Source organism: Amblyomma mixtum, chromosome 8 (assembly GCF_055824585.1).
Source record: "Amblyomma mixtum isolate Tamu chromosome 8, ASM5582458v1, whole genome shotgun sequence".
Classification (NCBI taxonomy): Eukaryota; Metazoa; Arthropoda; class Arachnida; order Ixodida; family Ixodidae; genus Amblyomma; species Amblyomma mixtum.
In genome coordinates, this window is record NC_143019.1 from 137,942,338 (window position 1) to 137,962,827 (window position 20,490).

A 20,490-nucleotide genomic window follows, 5' to 3' on the forward strand; every position below is an offset into this window, starting at 1 on the left:
TGGGGAGCTAAACACGATTGATGGGGATGTGCGTGCACGATACGGTGTTGTTTCAAATCCTGCATCACTTGTAGATGACGTAATTGTAGTCCCCGGTGCTTCCTTCATGTGCTCTGGACAGGTGTCTGGAGACTGCCCGGGTGTGCACATGTGCAAGCTGATGGCATTATACTTCGAAATAATGTAATCAAAGGAACTTCGGCTGATGTGCAGGGAGCATAACACATAACTGATGGTCCTTGAGTGACATAGTGGACGCTAACGGATGCGAGCTGCAGCGGAGAGAACAGGCAGGGTGATCAGGTAAAAAACGGCCTGTTGAAATCAAGTGGAAGTTGGTGCCGAAGCGATGGGCAGCTGCGAACTATTGTGGAGGCATGAGTGGTCCACGCTGCGCAACACCGTCAATGCTGGTGGATGTGATGCGCGACAAAGAGTAAAACATCATTTAAAGCTGCAGCACAGACGAAGCAGTTGAAGTCCCTGAATGAGTACCTTACGGCTTCAACGCAGTCAGGGCACTCGAACTCCCTTATGAAGACCTTACAGCTGCAGCCAGACAAAGCCCTTAAAGACCCTTAAAGAAGACCTTAGAGCTGCAACACAGGAAATGCATTTGAACTCCCTGAAAGCCAACCTTACAGTTACAGGAGATGAAAAGCACTTAAATCCCGGAATGATAGCCCGTTTCTAGTTTGGATGATCCGTTTCTTTATGAAGGGCGCAAGATGTCAAGCCCTTTTAGGTGGGACCGCTCTTTCCATTAGTCTGAGTAACCTATATAACTGATTGTCATACGATGGATGGTTTGTTTGTTGTGGTCAGGGAAGCCATTGAACGGAAAGGCAGCGATCGTTTCCAAAGCTCTCTAAGCAAGAAACTTTCAGCTTCCTTGAGTGGATGTCGTTTTATTTGTGCTCTACACTCCTTGGCGAAAAGGCTCTGTCAAGTCTTCTACCTCCCGGCCTTATTAAGTGACCTCCGGCTGGTGAAGGTTCACATACGACCGAGCGAGGCCAGCCTCAGTTTCGTTTAGTGGCTCATTAATGGTTCTCAGCACCGGCATGCTTTGTTCTCTTCTATTGACAGTAGTTACGACGTTGCAAGGGAACGCCTGAAAGGAATCAACTCGAGCTTATGGATACTCGTCTGTTCTTGCTAGGAGAGAATCTTTTTTTGGAAGTATGCTGCACGATTTAAAACAGCTATCTGTCCTAATCTTCTGGGCACTCTAAAGTAGTTAAGCGTTTAGTAGGTTTAGTGCATTAAAGAACGCCCCCAATAAATTGCGCCATTACTACGCCGAAGAAGATCTGGAGGCACTAACACCCGAAACTACTCGAAACTTGCCTTTGGCTTCGAATCCAATAGAATTGTGCGTATTGTGCCATTTTAAATTCGATTTTTAATAAAAAAAGAATTAAAATACATCCAGCTACATAAAAATAAACGCGATACCCAGGCGCAGCACGATAAAGAGGCGCCCTGTTCAGGACCTTAAGTCACCATCTTTCTAGGCTTGTTCAGCCTTCAGTTCACAATCTTGGTTCCAACCCTACTCAATGCGGTTGCGCCGGCCGTGCTGTGATCCTCCAGATTCTCCACATTATCTCCCCTCCTGGAGAATCGACGACGTTCGTAATAATCTCAAGGTTTCAGCAAGCTGCGTCTACCATCTTTCACCAAGCTTCCTCAATAAGGTAATAACAATGAAGCACTTATCGCTAATTGTCGCGGAGTCCGTCACCAAATCAAGAATTTAGTGGAAGGGAGGAGTGAGGCCGTCATCTCCCTCGTACACTGCTTAGTCTGCAATGTGCGCAGAATTGTCCATAAAAAGCCCCAAACCTGGACGAATCATGCTAGGAATCATGGACCTCAATACTTCGGTAAAATAACCGAGGTTGTTTAAATTTTTTTCCCATAAATAATTTTTGTACATCGGCCAAGCAGCAATGATGCCAAAATGGGGATAGGCAGCGCGCCCGCCGCCAACTTAACGGCTTGCAGTTGGGCATCAGAGTTAGGAAAGTGAAATTTATCGACGCGTAAATTTACGAGCAGTAAATCTAGCATTCCGAAGGATTCCAAAAGCACAACAAAATACCACAGTGTACGATCTTACCATCTAATGGCTATACTCTAACCTTACTAGGAATGGATAGGTAAAAGTTATGTTGTTGGTTGGTGCTTCTTTTAACACGAGAGTGTTAGTACCCCAATGATGGAACAAATTGTCCTGTGCCGGCGTCTGCAGCATCGCGACCGTTTGAAACCTCGCAGCCTCAGCGGCCAGAGAATTCGGCCGCTTCTTCAACATAGGCAAGATCACGTTGCGTTGTGGCGTCATCACAACTTGCCCACCGGAGTGAGGACGAATCGAACACCGTGGTGGGTGGTAATCCCCACAGATGGCCGCACTTGCCATTCCATGGCAGGGGTGCATCACTCAACCGCTGCACCACTGCGGCAGTAGCGGTATGAGGACTCCCAGGGATCTATGTATGTGAAGAAAACATTGACGAATTCCGCCTATCCGGGCATTAATTCATTAAGGCTATAGCGTCGTACCCTTGAGGCAGAGTTTAAGTGTGTATTTTATTGATTTTTAAACATAATTCATTAGAAAACAGGAGAAAAAGAGCCACATAACAACGCTGACAAGCGGTTGTTTTATCTGCTTTGTAATTAATTATGTTTAAGAATGAATGACTACCCTATTAATCTTCTATTAATGAGAAGCAGAAATTAAAAAGAAAAATTTCCTTTGCCTCTTCTTTTTGGTGATAGTTGGCTTCCCTCATGGATGTTATAACGAACCGCTCTTTTTTCTTCGCTTGTTTGTCTTTTCAAGAAGCGCAAGAGTGATTTCAAGAAGCATAAGAAAAACCATCACACTAGTATCGCAGATGTGAAACTAAAGCTGAAGCAGTTGATTTGTACTCAAAAATCATAGTCATAAGTCAGTCGGAGGCACCTACTTTTTCAAACATCTTTGCAGTGCGCACAACCCATATACAGATAAACCTCGAACAAAAGATCGAGCGGAAAATGGAAGAGCAATTTGCTGAAATTAAACCAAACAAAAAAATTCGCTGTGGCTTAACTTGGTTAAGCCCGGTAATTGCGAAAGTAATATCCGTACCTACGCCATGGTTCAGCTGGTAGTGCAGCTGGTGGTGGTGCTTGTGGTTAGACTTGTGGCGATGCATCTGTTATACAATCCAATCCAATCCAATGTAATCTAATGTAATCTAATCTAATCTACTCTAATCCAATCCAATCCAATCCAATCTAGTCCAGTACAATCCAGTCCAGTCAGGCCGCCGTTCATGTGCACCGCCGTCGCACACGGACGGCGCGAGATCGCGAAGCAATGTTAAGCCGCTGGTGGTTGGCACAGCTACTGCTTTCTAGCGACGCGAGTCGAGCCTAATCTCTTAAGCGTAACGCCACAATCGAGCTCCTAGCAAAGAGCGCAGGAGTTGGGCGCCGGTGGTGGCACCGCCGCGGCGTGCAACGGCGCGAGTCGGTCGCCCTTCTCTTCGGCGTGAGGTCACAAAGCACCTGTTGCGCTCCTAGCGGAGAACGCAGCAGTTAGGAGCCGGTGGTGGCACCACCGCGGCTTGCGACGGCGCGAGTCGGTCGCCCTTCTCTTCGGCGTGATGTCACACATGACGTCACACAGAGGTCAACTAAAGGTCAATGGTGGCACCGCCGCGCCACGGCAAGGGCTGAAAGTGCGAGTTGTAAAACTGTCGCTTTAAAAATACATTCAGTAGGCGCTAAAAAAGACTATCCAAGCTTCGGTAGCCATTTCTCTACGAGCTCCAGTCCTACGAAATCAAAACTGACAGGCAATTGCGGGAAATGGCCGAAGGGCCCAGAGCAAAAATGCTTATAATTTCCAGCAAAAAGAGCAGATAACGCATAGTAGAGGAGGACATCCAAGAAGGGGACGGCTGCAAAACGCTGTCCACACAACACTTACTCAATGTGGTGAAACGCGACAAAGAAAAACTACAAATTACACTGTGGAATTGAAGGGGGTTTAAGAAAAAAAGAGAAATGCTACAACAATATATTGAAACGTTAGCCAAAACTCCAGAAATAATACCTTTAAAAGGCGTAGGTATAGAAGCCAAACTCAGGCCGTACAGTACCAACCAAACGAGTTCGTGCACCTCCATCCTCGTGCATAAAGCATGCACGGCTTTAACGATAGATTTAGATTTGAGAGAAGAAATCGAGTACATCTTTATCCAGCTCCCACCACACAAACGGTCCTGCAAAGGTGCGCTCGTTCTGAACGTCTGCAGCAGACCGCAACAAAGCAAAGCCACGTTCGACGAAATCTTTCTCGAAGCGATTGATATTTGATATTTATTTATTTACCACCACAATGTACATGGTTACAGGGTGCCCATAGTAAAAGTGGCCTCTTGGACCGCTTGACTTGGAGCGCATCGCCTTTATTAGTGGAAGGGGATTTTATCGCGCACAACTACCAATAGTGTTGGCATAAAGATGATGTAAATGGCAGGAAGTTGGCCGCAGCCATAGCTGACGCAGCACTAACCAGCCTCACGGACCCGCTGTACCCCACTAGAATAGGAAATAGCGTCTCTCGAGACACGTGTCCATACCTCTCGCTAGTCCGGTACGCTAAAAATTACGAATGACACATTAAAGAAGCAACTCTCGACAGTGACCACTGCATCCTACAAATCCATTAGAAGGGAGATCCAGCAACCAGCGTCAATCCAGAGGGGACCGGAAGAACTCAGGTCCTGGACCACAATCACGGAAGAAACGCGTGGCTGCTCCTGGCAGGTTCCCGCAACAAGGATATCGGATTCCAAAACAGCGATACTAAATTTCACGCGCAGGCCCGCAAGGGGCGCGGGCACAGCGGGGTTTACGGAGCTTCTTCCAAGCGTACACCCCTAAAGACAGCCGAGTGCAAGGGCAGGGGACGCTTGTACCCTTTTGAACCGGTGGGTGTCCGGCGGTGGGTTTCGAAGCAACCACATCCCGCAGCCGAGACGGGCGCTCAAACCACTGGGCCACGACTGCGCCCGCACGTCCGTGCGTTTAGCATACCGAGTTCCCTGCCGCCCACCAGCCCCGCCACGTTGAGCTTATATGGGTGCCTGCGCACTCCGGGAATCCCGGTAACGAGGCCGCCAATGCGTCAGCCCGAGGTTCTTTAAATCGGGCGCCGTCGGCCTCCGATCTACGATTCACGCGGGATCGCATGCACTCCTTCAGCGATCTGACGCAGGCCTTTCTGGCCGCGCGCCTGCTCTACCCCCCACCCCACTCCTCCCTAGACAACTACCAGCAGACGCTCTGGCGATGCCTACAGACGCGCACCCTGCCGTCCCCCTATCTGCAATACCGATATCACTCCACTAGCCCTTCCTCTACCCTCTGCCAGCATCCCTCCGCTACCCTTTCCCACATTCTCTTTCTCTGCCCGGCGGACCCTCCTCCGCGGGGCCTGGATCACCTCACCACTTGGGAGGCATGGGAGACCCTGCTGCGCTCCGCGGTCCCGGCCAAACAGGCCATCGCAACCAGCCGGGCTACCGACGTCATGGTCCGCAGGATCATGAAAGTTTGAGTGCAGTGGGGCCGGGCGGAGGCCTAGGGGACTGCGAGCCCCAAACTCCTCTGCATACAATGAAGTTTCCATGATGATGATGATGATGACCGCAACGGGGGCGTGCCGGCAGGGGCCGGAAGGAAGCGGTCGTTCAGGGGACAAATTTGTAGGAGCCGGGTCGGAGAAAACCACGGGCAGCAAGGCGAGCTGTGCGCCGGTTGCCGCTTCCCTGTCTCCCACGTTCGCTGTTGAGAACTTTAGGAGGAATATAGCAGATTAAAAGAAGAACTAGTCAGGACGTGAGAACATCGGAGGTGGAGAAATTACGCCGGAAACGCCTAGCGTATCTGCAATAGAAGAGGATGCTCCCCTCCGTCCTACTCAGCAGGCACTAGCTATTGTCCCTCAGGGTGCGAGAAAGGAGGAGGAGGAAAGCAGTAAAACAGTAGCGACGGAGACCGATAAGGAGGCCGATGCCAAAGACAAAGCCAGGGTTGAGACGGTTGTCGAGCGATGTTTGCTGAACGACCTTCCCCGTTTCGGAGCTCGCATAGCGCAAAATATACGGGCGAGCCTCGAGGGAACTCTGAAAAACTATTATGGAGAGAAACGTTCAGGCAGCTTTTGAGAAGGGCATTCAGGCAGCGGTAGAGCGGGTTGTACAGGGCATCTTGGAGATGTCTGAATAACTGGTAAGCCTTTTGAAATCATAATCGATTGCAAACTTCAGGATCTTGCGTAGTGCACGCGGACAAAGGTTCCATTTATTACCTGGCCGGGTGGGTAATAGGCACCTTGCAGCTGATGATTTGCCAGAGAACGGAGTGGACGCACCAGGCGCGATTTTCTTTAGTGTTCAACATGGCCCGCTGTAAAGAGTGGAGGTAGCCTAAAAGCAGTGAAGAGGAAACTCTGCACAGGAAAAAATCCAGATGTATACGATAACAGACAAGGAGGGCAATGTTATTAGCAATATGGATAGCATAGTTAAAGTAGCCGAAGAGCTCTACACAAATCTCTGCAGTAGCAATTGTAATCCTAATGTTACTGAGAGAGGCAGTAGAGCAGAGCAATGGAACATCCAGCCAGTAACGAAGGAGGAAGGAAAGAAAGCCTTAGGAGCAATGCAAAACGGGAAAGCAGCAGGTGACGATCAGGTAACAGCAGATTTGTTGAAGGACGGAGGAGAGATTGTGCTTGAAAAACTAGCCACCTTGTTTACGCAATGCCTAGAGCTTGGAAAAAGCGCTAACCTTATCTTAATTCATAAGAAAGGAGACGTCAAGGACTTGATTTGTGTTGCCTGCGAGGTATTTACTAAGGTAATCGTTAATAGGTTTACGACAGCCTTAGACTGCAATCACCAAACGATCAGGCAGGCTTTCGTAAAGGATACTTGACAATAGACAATATTCAAGTTATCAATCAGGTGATAGAGAAATTCCCAGAATATAACCAGCCCCTATATATAGCGTTCATTGATTACGAGAAAGCATGCAACTCTGCAGAAACCTCAACAGTAATGCAGGGATTGCGGAATCAAGGTGTAGAAGAGTGTTATGTTAAAATATTGGAAGATATTTATAACGATTGAACAGCTACCATAGTTCTCTATAATGTCAGCAATAAAGTTGCAATAAGGAAAGGTGTCCTGTCCGGCAGGTAGACACGATCTCGCCTATGCTATTCACTGCATGTTTACAGGAGGTATTCGGGGCCTGAAATGGAAACACTTGGGGATAAGAGTTAATCAAGAATGCTTATGTAATCTACGATTCGTTTATGACATTGCCTTGCTAAGTCACTCAGGACATGAACTCCAAAGCAAGGTCAATGGTTAATGAAGTATGTACCAACAAGCCCAAAAAGCCATGCTACTGTCAATGAGTTAGACAGGCAGAGCAGACCGGTGGGGCTAAAAATTAACATGCAGAAAACCAAAGTAATATTCAACAGGCTAGCAAGAGAACAGCAGTTCGCAATTGGTGGCGAGGTGCTGGAAGTAGTAAGAGAATATGTCTATTTACGGCAGGTAGTGACAGCTAATCCGGATCATGAGAAGGAAATAACTAGAAGAATAATAATGGGGTGGAGCGCATATCGAAATGTCTCTCAGATCGCGAATCGCAGTTTACCAATATCTCTCAAGAGGAAAGCATACTACAGCTGTATCTTACCGGTACTCGCCTATGGGGCAGAAACGTGGAGGCTAAGAAAGAGGGTTCAGCTTAAGATAAGGACAACGCAGCTAGCTACAGAAAAAACTGATAGGAGTAACGTTAAGAGATTGGAAGCGGGCGGAGTGGGTGAGAGAACAAACGCGGGTTAATGAAATCCTAGTCGAAATCAAGCGAAAGAAGTGGGCTTGGGCAGGGCATGTAATGTGAAGGCAAGATAACCGCTGGTCCTTAAGGGTAACGGAGTGGATTCCAAGAGAAGGCAAGCATAGCAGGGGGCGGCAGAAAGTTGGATGGCCGGAGGAGATTAAGAAATTTGCTGGAATACGGTGGCCGCAACTGGCGAAGGACAAGGTTAATTGGAGAGACATGGGAGAGGCCTTTGCCCTGCAGTGGGCACAGTAAGGCTGGTGATGATGATGATGTCGATGACGATGATGGCTCGCCCTCTGAAATTGCAGATTTTGCATTTGAACTTTTGGGGGCTTAGGAGGATGAAGGATTCGCTACAGCAATACGTATATACTTGGATAAATTACCAAATATTATTGCACTGCAGGACGTGAATACAGAGGCCAAACTCAGACTTAACAGCACGCATCAAAACAGGTCATCGACTTACATTCTGATGTATAAGGATCACACGGCTGTGACAATCGAGCTGGAGTTAGTCACTGAGGTGGAAAATACATTTATTCTGATCTTACCGAGCGTACGCACTAGCAGAAGTGCGTACGTGTTGAACATATATAGTCGACTGAAGAACAGGGGTGCGTCTCTCGAGGGGATTTTCCAAAAGGCAGTGCAATTGACAGAAAGCGCACCTCTCTTCATTGTGGGGTTTTTTAATGCGTATAGCTTCTTGTGTGGTTATAGTAGGGTGGATATTAAGGGCAGGAAACTCGTTTGCGGCCATATCGGACCTAGCATTGTCGATTCTACTGACCCGCAGCATCCCACGAGGATTAGTAACAGTATCTCTAGAGATACATGTCCAGGTCTCTCGTTGATTAAAGGAGCGAGACACTATGATTGGCACGAAACGCAGGAGGCCTTAGGGAGTGACCACTGCATTCTCAAGATCTGCCTCGACTACAATAAGCATCGCAAACCGAGAGGGCACGCCCGGCTCACGGACTGGTCGTTGTTCCGACAGGCGGAAGACTCTACGTTAACACTCCCATTGAAAAGTACGAGGAATGGGCTCAGTCTGTGCTGGGAGTCAGGGACCGCTTTACACTTACGGTTTAGGCCTCAGAAGAAGTCCCGGCCATTGACAACCACCAACTACATCTATTGGAGGACAGAAGTAGTCTCACAAGGCGGTGGAAAAGGCAAAAACTTAACCGCAAGCTCAAGATCGCGAAATTAACCTTGCAAGCAGAAGAATATGCACGAACCCTGGCCAAAAACAACTGATTGGACAAATGCGACTCCACGAAAGGCAACCTTAGTACTATGGCGGTGTGGAGTGTTCTTAGATGTTTAAAACTTCAAAAACGTAGGAAAGTACTGCGTTTAAAATTATTTCATAATATATTTCATTCTAGAACTGGAATAGACAGAACCAAATATATAGCCAACCCTGATTACGTGTCTTTACGTAGAGATCATTCACTTAAAGTTAAAGAATACAGGTGCCGGACTGACCTTTTTAAAATGTCTTTTTTCCCCAAAACGGTTTCGGAATGGAACAAGCTGCCTGAGGAAGTAGTGTCCATATTATCAAATGATTCATTTTCTTCCATGCTGTGACATTTTTTTTGTGTATAATAATTCCGTGTTCTTTCTATCTCATTGTTATCTTTTTTTTGTAACCACCTGCACGCGGTGGCATTTGTGTACTTTTTCTTCTACCCCCCCACTGTAATGCCAGCCAATGGCGCTGTGGGTATGATGATAAATAAATAAATAAATAAATACAGCTTTCCAAGCCTCGCGGGGACCACTAACGTAACCTAAAGAGAGCCCTGCACGGCTTCGCGGGCACGGACCAGCAGTTGGTCCGTGCCAACCAGCAAGTACCTCTATGCACCAGCAAGTACCTCTCACCAGCAAGTACCTCTATGCAGTGAAAGACAACGAGCCAGTACGGGATTATGAGGGTATGGACAATCCGGACCTGGGTAGGGAGTTCGAATTCAAGGAAATATAGGCAGCGCTTATGACCATGAGCACCAGGGAACGACATGGTGTAGGTGGGATTGCATGTCAATCTCAATCGGCAAGCGCTTGAACATCTCACGCAGTACATCAACGAGTGCTGCAAAAGTTGACAGTTACCCATGGCGTAGAAGACGGCTGATGTCAGCTTTATAACCTCAGGCCAGTATCGCTTACGTCGTGCGCCGGGACGCTGATGGAGAAGGCGGTACAAATGCGGCTTTCGACGTATATAGAAGTCCAAGATATTATACCTCACACAATGGGGTTTAGGGCACACTTGTCAACCCAGGACGTGTTACTGCACCTTAAGATGGAGTTATCGATCCCCCGTGCAAACGCAACAGTAGGGCCATACTGTCACTAGATCGTAAGGGGGCTTTCGACAACGTGAAGCACTCCAAGATTCTGCAAAATCTACAGGGTACTCACTGCGGAAAGCGTACCTTCAATTACATCAAGGCTTTCTTGCAAGTTAGGAAAGCACGCATCAAGATTGGCGACACGATGTCCGAGCCGATACCCATGGGCACCTGAGGGACGCCTCAGGGAGCAGTCCTTTCTCAACTGCTCTTCAACGTTGCCCTCAAGCACCTGCCGGAACAACTTAATGCCATATGGGGAATGCGCCACGCCTTCTACGCGGATGATATAACCATATGGGCAACGGAAGTAAACTTGGGACAGATGGAGGAGGCCCTCCAAGAGGTTGCCGCTACGGCTCAAAAGTATGCAGAAGAATGTGAATTGCGCTGTTCCCCGGCCAAGTCCGAGCTCCTCGTCCTAAGCGGGAACGGGGATACTGCACCGCTGGAAATCTGGGTCCACGATACACCTATTCGCGAGGTGGAAACAATACGCATTTCGATGCTGCTTATTAACTGCAAGGGTGTGAACGCAGCGGCGATTACCAAGCTCCGAACGGTGTGCGAGCAAATCCTCTGCATGATATCTCGGATCACAGCCAAGAAGAACGGTATGCAAGAACATGATACCCTTAGGCTAATACACGCCTTTATCATCCACAGGATAGTGTACGTGGCCCCGTACATTCATATGATGAAGACCGACCTAAACCACCTGGACGATATCATTCAAACGGCTCATAAGAAGGCGCTCGGGATACCCATGAAGGCATCTACAGAGCCTCTAGTAAACCTGGAAGTACACACGCTTCGGCCCGAACTTTTTTTCCCCGGAATCCTTCTACGTCCTCCCTTACAGATACAGGCTCCGCCTCTCTGTTAACAACATATTCAGAGATTTTACAGCATTTGTGCCTTGAAAGTGTGATAGCGTCAAGTGCATGACGCGTCACTTTGCCATGACGCGCACTGATAGCAGCAGCGGATAAGCAACCGCTGCGTATAAAAGAAGCGTCAGACAAATAAACGCTGATTCCTTGTCCTGCACCGGTCTTCGCTGGTTCTCTGCTGCGGCCGCTCGGCTGCCGCACGCTACTACATTACACTGGCGACGAGGATGGGATCGAGGCGGCTGGCTGCTTTCTTCGGTTGCTGCTGAAGACTACTGCCTGGCGAATGCTGCAATGGCGAAGGTGGGAAAAATTGATACTTTTGACGAAAGGAGCGACAGCTTCGAGTCCTACTTGGAAAGATTTGAGCTTTACGTCTTGGCAAATGATGTGGCTGAAGGCAAGAAGCTAGCCGTATTCCTGACTGTAGTAGGACCTCGAGTGTATGAAGTATTGAAGAACCTGCTAGTTCCGAATTCCCCTGCCAGCAAAACGTATGACGAGGTCACGGCGCTACTGAAAACACACTACAGTCCCCGAAAGGCCGTGATTGCGGAAAGGTGCCGATTTAACCGAAGATTGCAACTTGAGCAAGAGACTGTAGCCGAATTCATTGTGCAGCTGAAGCACCTGGCCAGAACTTGCGAGTTTGGCAAGTTTCTCGACGAAGCGCTTAGAGACAGGCTAGTCGCCGGGCTACGCTGCGTCGACACTCAGCGTGAGCTGTTTGCCGCTGAAAAGCTGACGTTCGAAGAGGCGTGCAAAATTGCGTTAAATCGTGAACTAGCAGCCACCCAGACTCAACAAGTAAAGCTAGAAGAGCGGAAAAGTATGCCACAAAGGCGCTCAGGACTAGAAGTTGATGTTCTGAGTCAAGGCTACCGTGCTAAGGACAATTATCGAAGCAAGACTGAGCCCGTAGAGTGCTTCCGTTGCGGTAAACGCCATGCGGCCAATAATTGCCGATATCGCAAGTACAAGTGTCATAACTGCGGAGAGCAAGGTCACTTGAAATCAAAGTGCAGGCAGCGCACAGGCAAACCTAACGCGCTGAATGCGGTCGATAGCTCGGCCGATGAGTCCCACGAAGAGCAAGAAATATACAGTATGACAACAAATAAGTCTGCGTACTATGTCACAGTTCTGGTGGAAGGACAGGCCTTAAGGATGCAAATAGACACAGGGGCGTCCGTCACCGTCATGCCGAAGTCAGTTTTTCTTCGGAAGTTTCCCCATCTGACAGTAACGACGGCTACGGTTCCTTTACGAACGTACACAGGAGAACTAGTGCCGGTCGTAGGGTCGGCTGATGTGCGTGTTGAGCACGCTAATCAAACTGACGTTCTGCCTGTTCTGATAGTAGATGACGGTGGGAAAGTGTTGCCGTGTCTGCTCGGCCGCAATTGGCTGAGGAAGCTGAAATTAAACTGGCAGGAAGTTCATGCTATACAGCAAGACGACGCCGTGGAGGAACTTAAGAAGTTTGAGGCTTTGTTTTCACCGCAGATGGGGCTGATAACGGGCTACAAAGCACAGGTCCTCTTGAAGCCAGACAGCAAGCCAGTATTTTGCAAGGCCCGTCCCGTGCCTTTTGCATTGAAGCAAGCTGTGTCCGAAGAGCTAGACGCCTTGGAACGGGCGGGGGTACTGAAAAGGGTCACCAGAAGCGATTGGGCGACTCCGCTGGTAGTGGTACCGAAAGACGGAGGAGCAAAAGTGCGGTTGTGCGGTGACTACAAGGTCACGGTGAACCCTGTGCTGCTGACTGAGCACTACCCTCTTCCCTTGCCAGAAGATTTGTTCACAACATTGGCAGGCTCAAAAGTATTCTGCGTCCTAGACCTTGCTGCCGCTTACCAGCAAGTAGAACTTGCCGAAGATGCAAAGGCGATTTTAACTATAAACACCCACCAAGGCCTTTACCAGTACCAACGGCTCCCTTACGGCATTGCCAGTGCTCCTGCCATATTCCAGTCGCTCATGGACCGGCTTCTCAAGGGTATCCCTCAAGTAGGGTGTTATATTGATGATGTCATCATTGGGGGTTCAAGTGAGAATGAATGTCGGAAAAGGCTGGAAAAAGTTTTGACACGATTGCAGGAGCACAATGTGACGCTGCGCATGGAAAAATGTAAGCTCTTTTGCAGTGAAGTCCGCTATCTGGGCCACATAATTTCAGCGGATGGAATAAAGCCACTGGGCTCGAAAACAAGGGCAATAGAGCGTGCACCGGAGCCTACACATAGTACTGAACTGAAGTCTTTCCTGGGAATGGTAACATTCTACTCCAAGTTCCTGTCGAACTTGGCGACTGTGGCTGCGCCGCTCTACGAGCTCCTGAAGAAGGGCACGCGTTGGAAATGGACAAGCGAGTGTTCTCGCGCGTTTCGAAAAACAAAGAACTTGCTCACGACCAGTCCGGTACTTGCTTACTACAATCCGAAGCAACCCTTGGCTCTAAGCTGTGATGCGTCGCAGTATGGGCATAGAGAAAGATATTGGTAAAGAGCGGACACTCCCATAGGGCCCAGCGGCCCATTTGACTGCAGCGCACCAAGCGGGTGGAGTCTCATAACATCCGGTTTCGGTTTCAGGCGCGCGCAGTTTGAATGTCTGCATGCGCTGCGCCTCGCTGCCTGGGACGACTTCCGGTTCCGGTTTCAGGGCGCGCGGTTTGAATTTTAGCATACGCTGCGCCGTTGGCAGCGTATAATTAAATAGATTTCGAGTGCTTTTGACAAGCCGTGAACGCAGCTGCATCACAGCCTTTGCCAAATATTAGCACTCCACAAAAGACACCAGGTGTTGTGTGAAATGAGAACATTTATTTTGTGCAACATAAACAAAGCCGATACAATGAATTTTACCATTTGGTGCATCATGTGGAGACTTCAGATACAAAATTTACGACACATGAGCTGATGTGCAAAGTACAAAAACAAATAACGCACAGAAATTGCAACTCTCAATAGTAAGAAACAATACATAGGGAGAAAGTAAACACTAGTGTGTCGTACATTTACAAAGTGCAGCACATCATGCACGACACAACAGCGGCACCTACATTGCACATTTCTTGTGCACTTAAATCCAGCACCCCCACCCTTCAAGTCCTGTGGGCTCGCATTTCACGCCCTCATCTCCCTTTAAGAGCAACCTTTTGGCAGTACATACCGAATCGATAAAATACAGCTATCGTGCGGGCATTACAACACTGCTTCACACTTAAGTTCTGGCCTACGGTTAAAGTAAATGAGCGTACAACTCACATTTCACACTCTGGTCCGTTGTTGGCAGTGAATAGCAGCTTGACAGATCGAACCCCTCCCCCCCTCCCCTGGAGGTGCAGCAGCACCTCCAGGGGGACCACCACCCACCACAGCCACCCCCCTCCCCCACCCCCTCCCCCCACCACCACCCCAGCCACCACCAATATTATGATCTTGTCGCACTGCTACTCAATGCAAAGCAGGAAGCAGGAGTTGTGAAACGACAACCGTATGCTCATTTCTTCAACCTGCAGAGCAACGAAGGCCACTACAAAGAGCGCTTATGTGTCAGAACATGATGGCACATATGGAATGCACTCGATACATTAGGCGGCACATAGACCAATCCTGCAGAGGCTTGCACATTGCTTGTGCACTTAAATCCAGCACCCCCCACCCTTCAAGCCCTGTGGGCTGACCTTCCATCCTGTGTACTTGTCCGAAAGATTATGTTGAGGCACATTGGTTCCAAGTTAACTGAATGCTATAACGCAACATTAAGCTTTAAATTTATCAAGTTGTACACCAGAAACTGATGACTGAAAGCGAACTTTGTCTAAATTTCTGTTCACAAATCTCACATGCCAGCATAAACGAATTCTACAATACATTTTCAGAAACTTCTGCCGGCACTCAAGTGAACAAAAATCAAAATCCCCAATGCATTGAAGATGTCACAGCAAAACATCACAAACCCTTTCTAGATGTGCAGTCTCCTCAACCAAAGCAAGAAAGTGGGTCTCAAGTGCTTGCACAAATGTGAATGCCCTTTGCGATGGCACAGTTAAATTTCCAAACACTTTGCCTGGTACATGGTATGCTTTCAGCATCGTAAAATATTGATGAGAACCACTCAATGTATTGTCCTCATCTTTCAAAAACTGAGGACAAATGCAATTCTTTGCATATTTACCAACAAAATATTTAACCAAGAAGCCTGCCACATAGTAGACAACAGAATCCTCAATAACATGAGAGTGCTTATCCGCGGCTAGCTCTGAAACATCTTGCAAGGACGGAAAGTCATCAGCAGGAGCCTGCCCAACATTATCAACTAGAGAGGGCCTGCTAACAGAGAATGGTGAACATTCCAGTAGAAGTTCACATCGATCCTCCTCAGCATTACCTTGTTCAGAAAGTTTAAACAGTTTCTGAATGCAAATATGCTTTAAACCAGAGATAAACTGGAAAACATTAGGATTCATGTTGCAGCCTTGCTTCTGCCTAATGTGCCCAAACATATTCTCCAGCGAATCCTGCTGCAGCCGACGGGTGAGGAGGTACAAAAAATTATGATTTTGAGAAAGATCACTCCAAAGAAGCAAAACAGCCTGGATAGTTATCTGCCAGCCTATGATTGTTTGTGGCTGACGCTTGACAGCAAACTTCCACGTTTTAATCCAGTGAAGTTGATCTTGAAGGAAGTGAACAAGTTTGTCATCACCCCTTTTAATCGCATGGCGATACCTTTGCGCTGTTTTTTTAGGAGTTGAGCTGTTCAGTGCATCAAACAGTTTATCCATTCTTTCGCAAAACTGCGCTGTAGCCATTGCTGCTGCGGGCAGCTCCTCTGCATATATCAAAGCCATAATGGCCCCACTCACTGAAGCACTCAGTACTTGTGCTGCTCTGCTTACTTTCATATTAGAAAACGGTTTTTGAAAAATGTGTCGCTCAGTCAGCTTTGGGGCTAAACGCAAGCGCAACTCGTGGGACGAATTGTACAGGCGCTCAATGTAAGCCCAGTCCACAGCCTCTTCCCCAATTAGCAACTTGTGAGCTTGCACATTATTACGAGTAGTTTTAATGAGATGGGGCACGTCAAAAATAAAATATATCCGCTCACCCCTTCTTTCAAAGAAAGGCCTGTTAACAGACACGCCCAGCTGATAACACAAGCTGATGTTTGATGCCCCTTGGTCGCAAACAACTGCTTTCACTGTCAGTTTGGCTATTTCTTTAAGTTTATCAATAAGGGACATGATCAATTTACGCATAATAGGTGCTGGTGTTGAAGTGTGTCCAATTGTAAATGCTATTGGCTGAACCCACCTCTTGGAGATTCCACCCACCAGAACAACCAAAGCCCTGTCTGCAATTGTCGATGTCCGCACATTACCATCATCCACAAAGCCATGAATAACATCCTGACTGGAATCATAGCACAAGTTTTTTTTCAGTACTATTTCATCGAAGATCAAAGTGCATGCTTGATCTCTTTTATCCCAAGTCTGACTTGTCGCTGAAAGCGACTCAATGACCCCAGGAATCACACCTGGTTTCATGTTGACGTTAGCCAACCATCGTCTCAGTGAAGGCTGGGTTGGCAAGGTGAAAATGGGTGCTAAAAATCTATACGCCCGTGGTCCACGAAAGTTTAGGTGCAACGCAAACTTCTTTAGCCACAAAGGAAATCGTTTGCCTTTGCCCCTTGGCTTTGAACGCACGTGTGCAGTGAGAAGTTTGAAAACTTCGTCGGTGACAAATGGCCGGATGACACCTAGTGCCCTCGAAATAGTTGGCGGCAAGCTGTGTTGTTGTTTGCGCAACCTTGCGATGGTCTTGCGGCAGCTCTTCACCTTCGCCTGCAGCCTCCTTATAGTTGCTGTGGCCCTGGACTTGGAATACTGCAGACGATTTGTGTCTACTGAGCCCATTGCAGGATCGCTGCCAAGAACTGCAATAGAAGAAAAAGAGGTAGCAATAAAGTCAGTCTTGGCACAATGCCTTTTAATGGTTCCGTCACAGTAAACATTGCTTGCAGTAAGTGTAACATATTGCATTACGGTTATTTTTCTATGAGCATAATGAACTCTGCGCGATTCATTCATACAACCCATGAACACGACTGTCCCGAATATAACTTGTCCCAGAGTAAGATTCCTGCATGTGAAGTAAGCGCTTCTAGTGTTACATTACACCTTATGCATTCAATGCTATGGTTAACACCCCTAGTTTCCTGTGAATGTACAAAAAAAATGTCCACTTAAGCATCTGCCGCACATTTGTGTAAAGAGCCGCATTTTCTTTCTGGATGATGCTGTTACCGACATCTGTAGGAACACATCAGACAAATGACTTTTACCGTATCTGGATGAATACAATGATGGGAGCTTGAGGGTTGAGGAGATATTTAAAGTAATTGAACAAAAAAGGCATTGCTTCAGATGCATGTACCAAAACAGTGAGGGCAAACCTCCGACACTTTATTGCATGCAGCTCCCCACACAGCACCAGCAGCAGTCACTACTGTTTCCAGCCACCCAGTGCTTTGCTTTCTTTGCTGCACTCAATTCTGCCAGCGTCTTCTCTTTCTGACCAACAGGTACTATGGGTATAAACTTTTTGTATGTACACAGCCACCTTCCTTGCGCACCAAGTCGCAAGCTCACTGAAAACATGGCCTCTCTTACCAGCTTATGAGCCTAATGGCAAAGGTTTGTTTGCCTACCGCGGATAGGTGGGGAAAAAATGAAACTAAGAGTTCTCATTATTACATGAGGGGCATTGAAGCGCATTTTGACGATTTCTGCAGATTACTGCGGCTTGTTTGTTCTTAAGGCATGAAATTTAAGATTTTATACAGTGGAAAGTTATGTTTCTGAGGTCTAAAAGTAACACAAGAGCCGAACACAATGTCATGGAATACACAAATTTGCATTGGCACATGCAATTCAGGTAGTAACAGTGGTGCCGAGGCAAGCACACATTCCTCTCTGTTCTTGTTTGCAATGCCTTTGTAAGACATTTCCTGTCATCTCTTGTCAATTGCAGTCAGTGTCCTCCATATTGCACTTTCACTGGAGCTGTACTCAGCGTGCCAGCCAGCTTGTGGGTCACGGGACCTTGTCCGGCGCATACCATTTACGTACAGCCTAGGCAAGGTCAAACTCTACTTAGTGACAGGTCAACCATATTAGTACAAAATATTGATGACTTGTCGAAACTACGAAATAGTCGTCTAGCCTAATTCCAGCATGGGCAACACGATGGCGACAACCAAACTTTACCCAGGCCCCCTCAAATATAGGCTTTATACATAACAAATATACAATAAAAATTTACTCGAACTGCATATACGAAACATTAAGGAGCATATGTGCAAGTACAGAAGTGAGGAACTATGTTTATGTTTACAACAGTTCACAAATCTATCGAGTGAGCTGTACCAGCACTTAAACCATAACTTGGAAACTTTACCATCAGCGGAAAAACGGTGAACAGACAGACGTTCCATATGATGCAACAAGACATGATAAACATTCAGTTTAAAAGTCACACAAAATCAACGCTTCCCTAACTAACTTTAAACTGTCTGTTCTTACAATGGGCAAAAATGATACAGTGTACACTATCCGAAGAAAATGCAACATACGCTACTGAACACTACTACTCAAAATGCTTCTAAGCAGCTTTAAAGGAACAAGCACTAACCAACGCAGCTGCTTTCTTGAGGGCTTCCACCCCTTTCAGCCAAGTCAGGAAAGTGGCTGCTGCTTGGGGGAAGAGAACACCCATGATCTGCCACGTTTGTTGTGGTACGGCCATGGTCCATGGGCACATGTGGCGCTGCAGGCAATGGCAGAAAACATGAGCAAATGTCTCATTTATACCGCTTTGTCTCCAAGCGAATCAGGCTACGAGAGACATGCTGGTGAATGACTCTGAAAATTTGGACCACCGGTGTGCATTCATGCGTGCTGACATCACACAGTACACAGGGCCTCAAGCATTTTGCCTGCATCGAAATCTGAATGGGATCGAACCCACTTCTTTGAGATCACCAGCCAGACACCAGAAGCCCTCATCCACCACGGCAACAGCCACTATACTAAGAAAATGCTACCTATGAGTGTAAAGAACACCTATAAAAGAACCAAACACTCACTAGTGCACGCTCCTGCTGTACAGCTTGCACCCCTTTCAGCCAAGTCAGGAAAGCGGCTGCTGCTTGGGGGAAGAGAACACCCATGATCTGCCACGTTTGTTGTGGTACGGCCATGGTCCATGGGCACATGTGGCGCTGCAGGCAATGGCAGAAAACATGAGCAAATGTCTCATTTATACCGCTTTGTCTCCAAGCGAATCAGGCTACGAGAGACATGCTGGTGAATGACTGAAAATTTGGACCACCGGTGTGCATTCATGCGTGCTGACATCACACAGTACACAGGGCCTCAAGCATTTTGCCTGCATCGAAATCTGAATGGGATCGAACCCACTTCTTTGAGATCACCAGCCAGACACCAGAAGCCCTCATCCACCACGGCAACAGCCACTATACTAAGAAAATGCTACCTATGAGTGTAAAGAACACCTATAAAAGAACCAAACACTCACTAGTGCACTCTCCTGCTGTACAGCTTGCACCCCTTTCAGCCAAGTCAGGAAAGTGGCTGCTGCTTGGGGGAAGAGAACACCCATGATCTGCCACGTTTGTTGTACGGCCATGGTCCATGGGCACATGTGGCGCTGCAGGCAATGGCAGAAAACATGAGCAAATGTCTCATTTATACCACTTTGTCTCCAAGCGAATCAGGCCACGGGAGACATGCTGGTGAATGACTCTGAAAATTTGGACCACCGGTGTGCATTCATGCGTGCTGACATCACACAGTACACAGGGCCTCAAGCATTTTGCCTGCATCAAAATCTGAATGGGATCGAACCCACTTCTTTGAGATCACCAGCCAGTCACCAGAAGCCCTCATCCACCACGGCAACTAATCAATGTTCAGAATGAGTACGGCAGTCATGAGCGCACATCTGTGAATGCAGAGCCTCTTGCTTGAAAAACAGTGTGGAAACACTCAGCAGAAGAGTGAAATTATTGACCATGAAGCAAAACAAAAACTCTCAAGCCAACTGAAGTGAACTGCAGCATAAGGAAAGATACGAAGTAGGCACGTATACATTATCTACTGTATAGCACGCCAGCTTAATTCTTGATTACGTGCCACGATATTTACTTCATAAATATATATGCTGTGACCAGCTTGCCTTGCAATCCTGGACAAA

General features: G+C 47.5%; 1 pseudogene across 1 annotated transcript; it reads right to left on the reverse strand.

The window, feature by feature from the left end:
* Positions 1 to 16,097: 16,097 nt before the first annotated feature.
* LOC149334598 (uncharacterized) lies at positions 16,098 to 19,688 on the reverse strand (annotated as a pseudogene). The gene is made up of 3 exons (XR_016284769.1): positions 19,361 to 19,688; positions 18,907 to 19,041; positions 16,098 to 17,149 (listed from the first exon to the last, which is right to left on the reverse strand). The product of XR_016284769.1 is annotated as an uncharacterized LOC149334598 (transcript).
* Between the last annotated feature and the right edge of the window lie 802 nt (positions 19,689 to 20,490).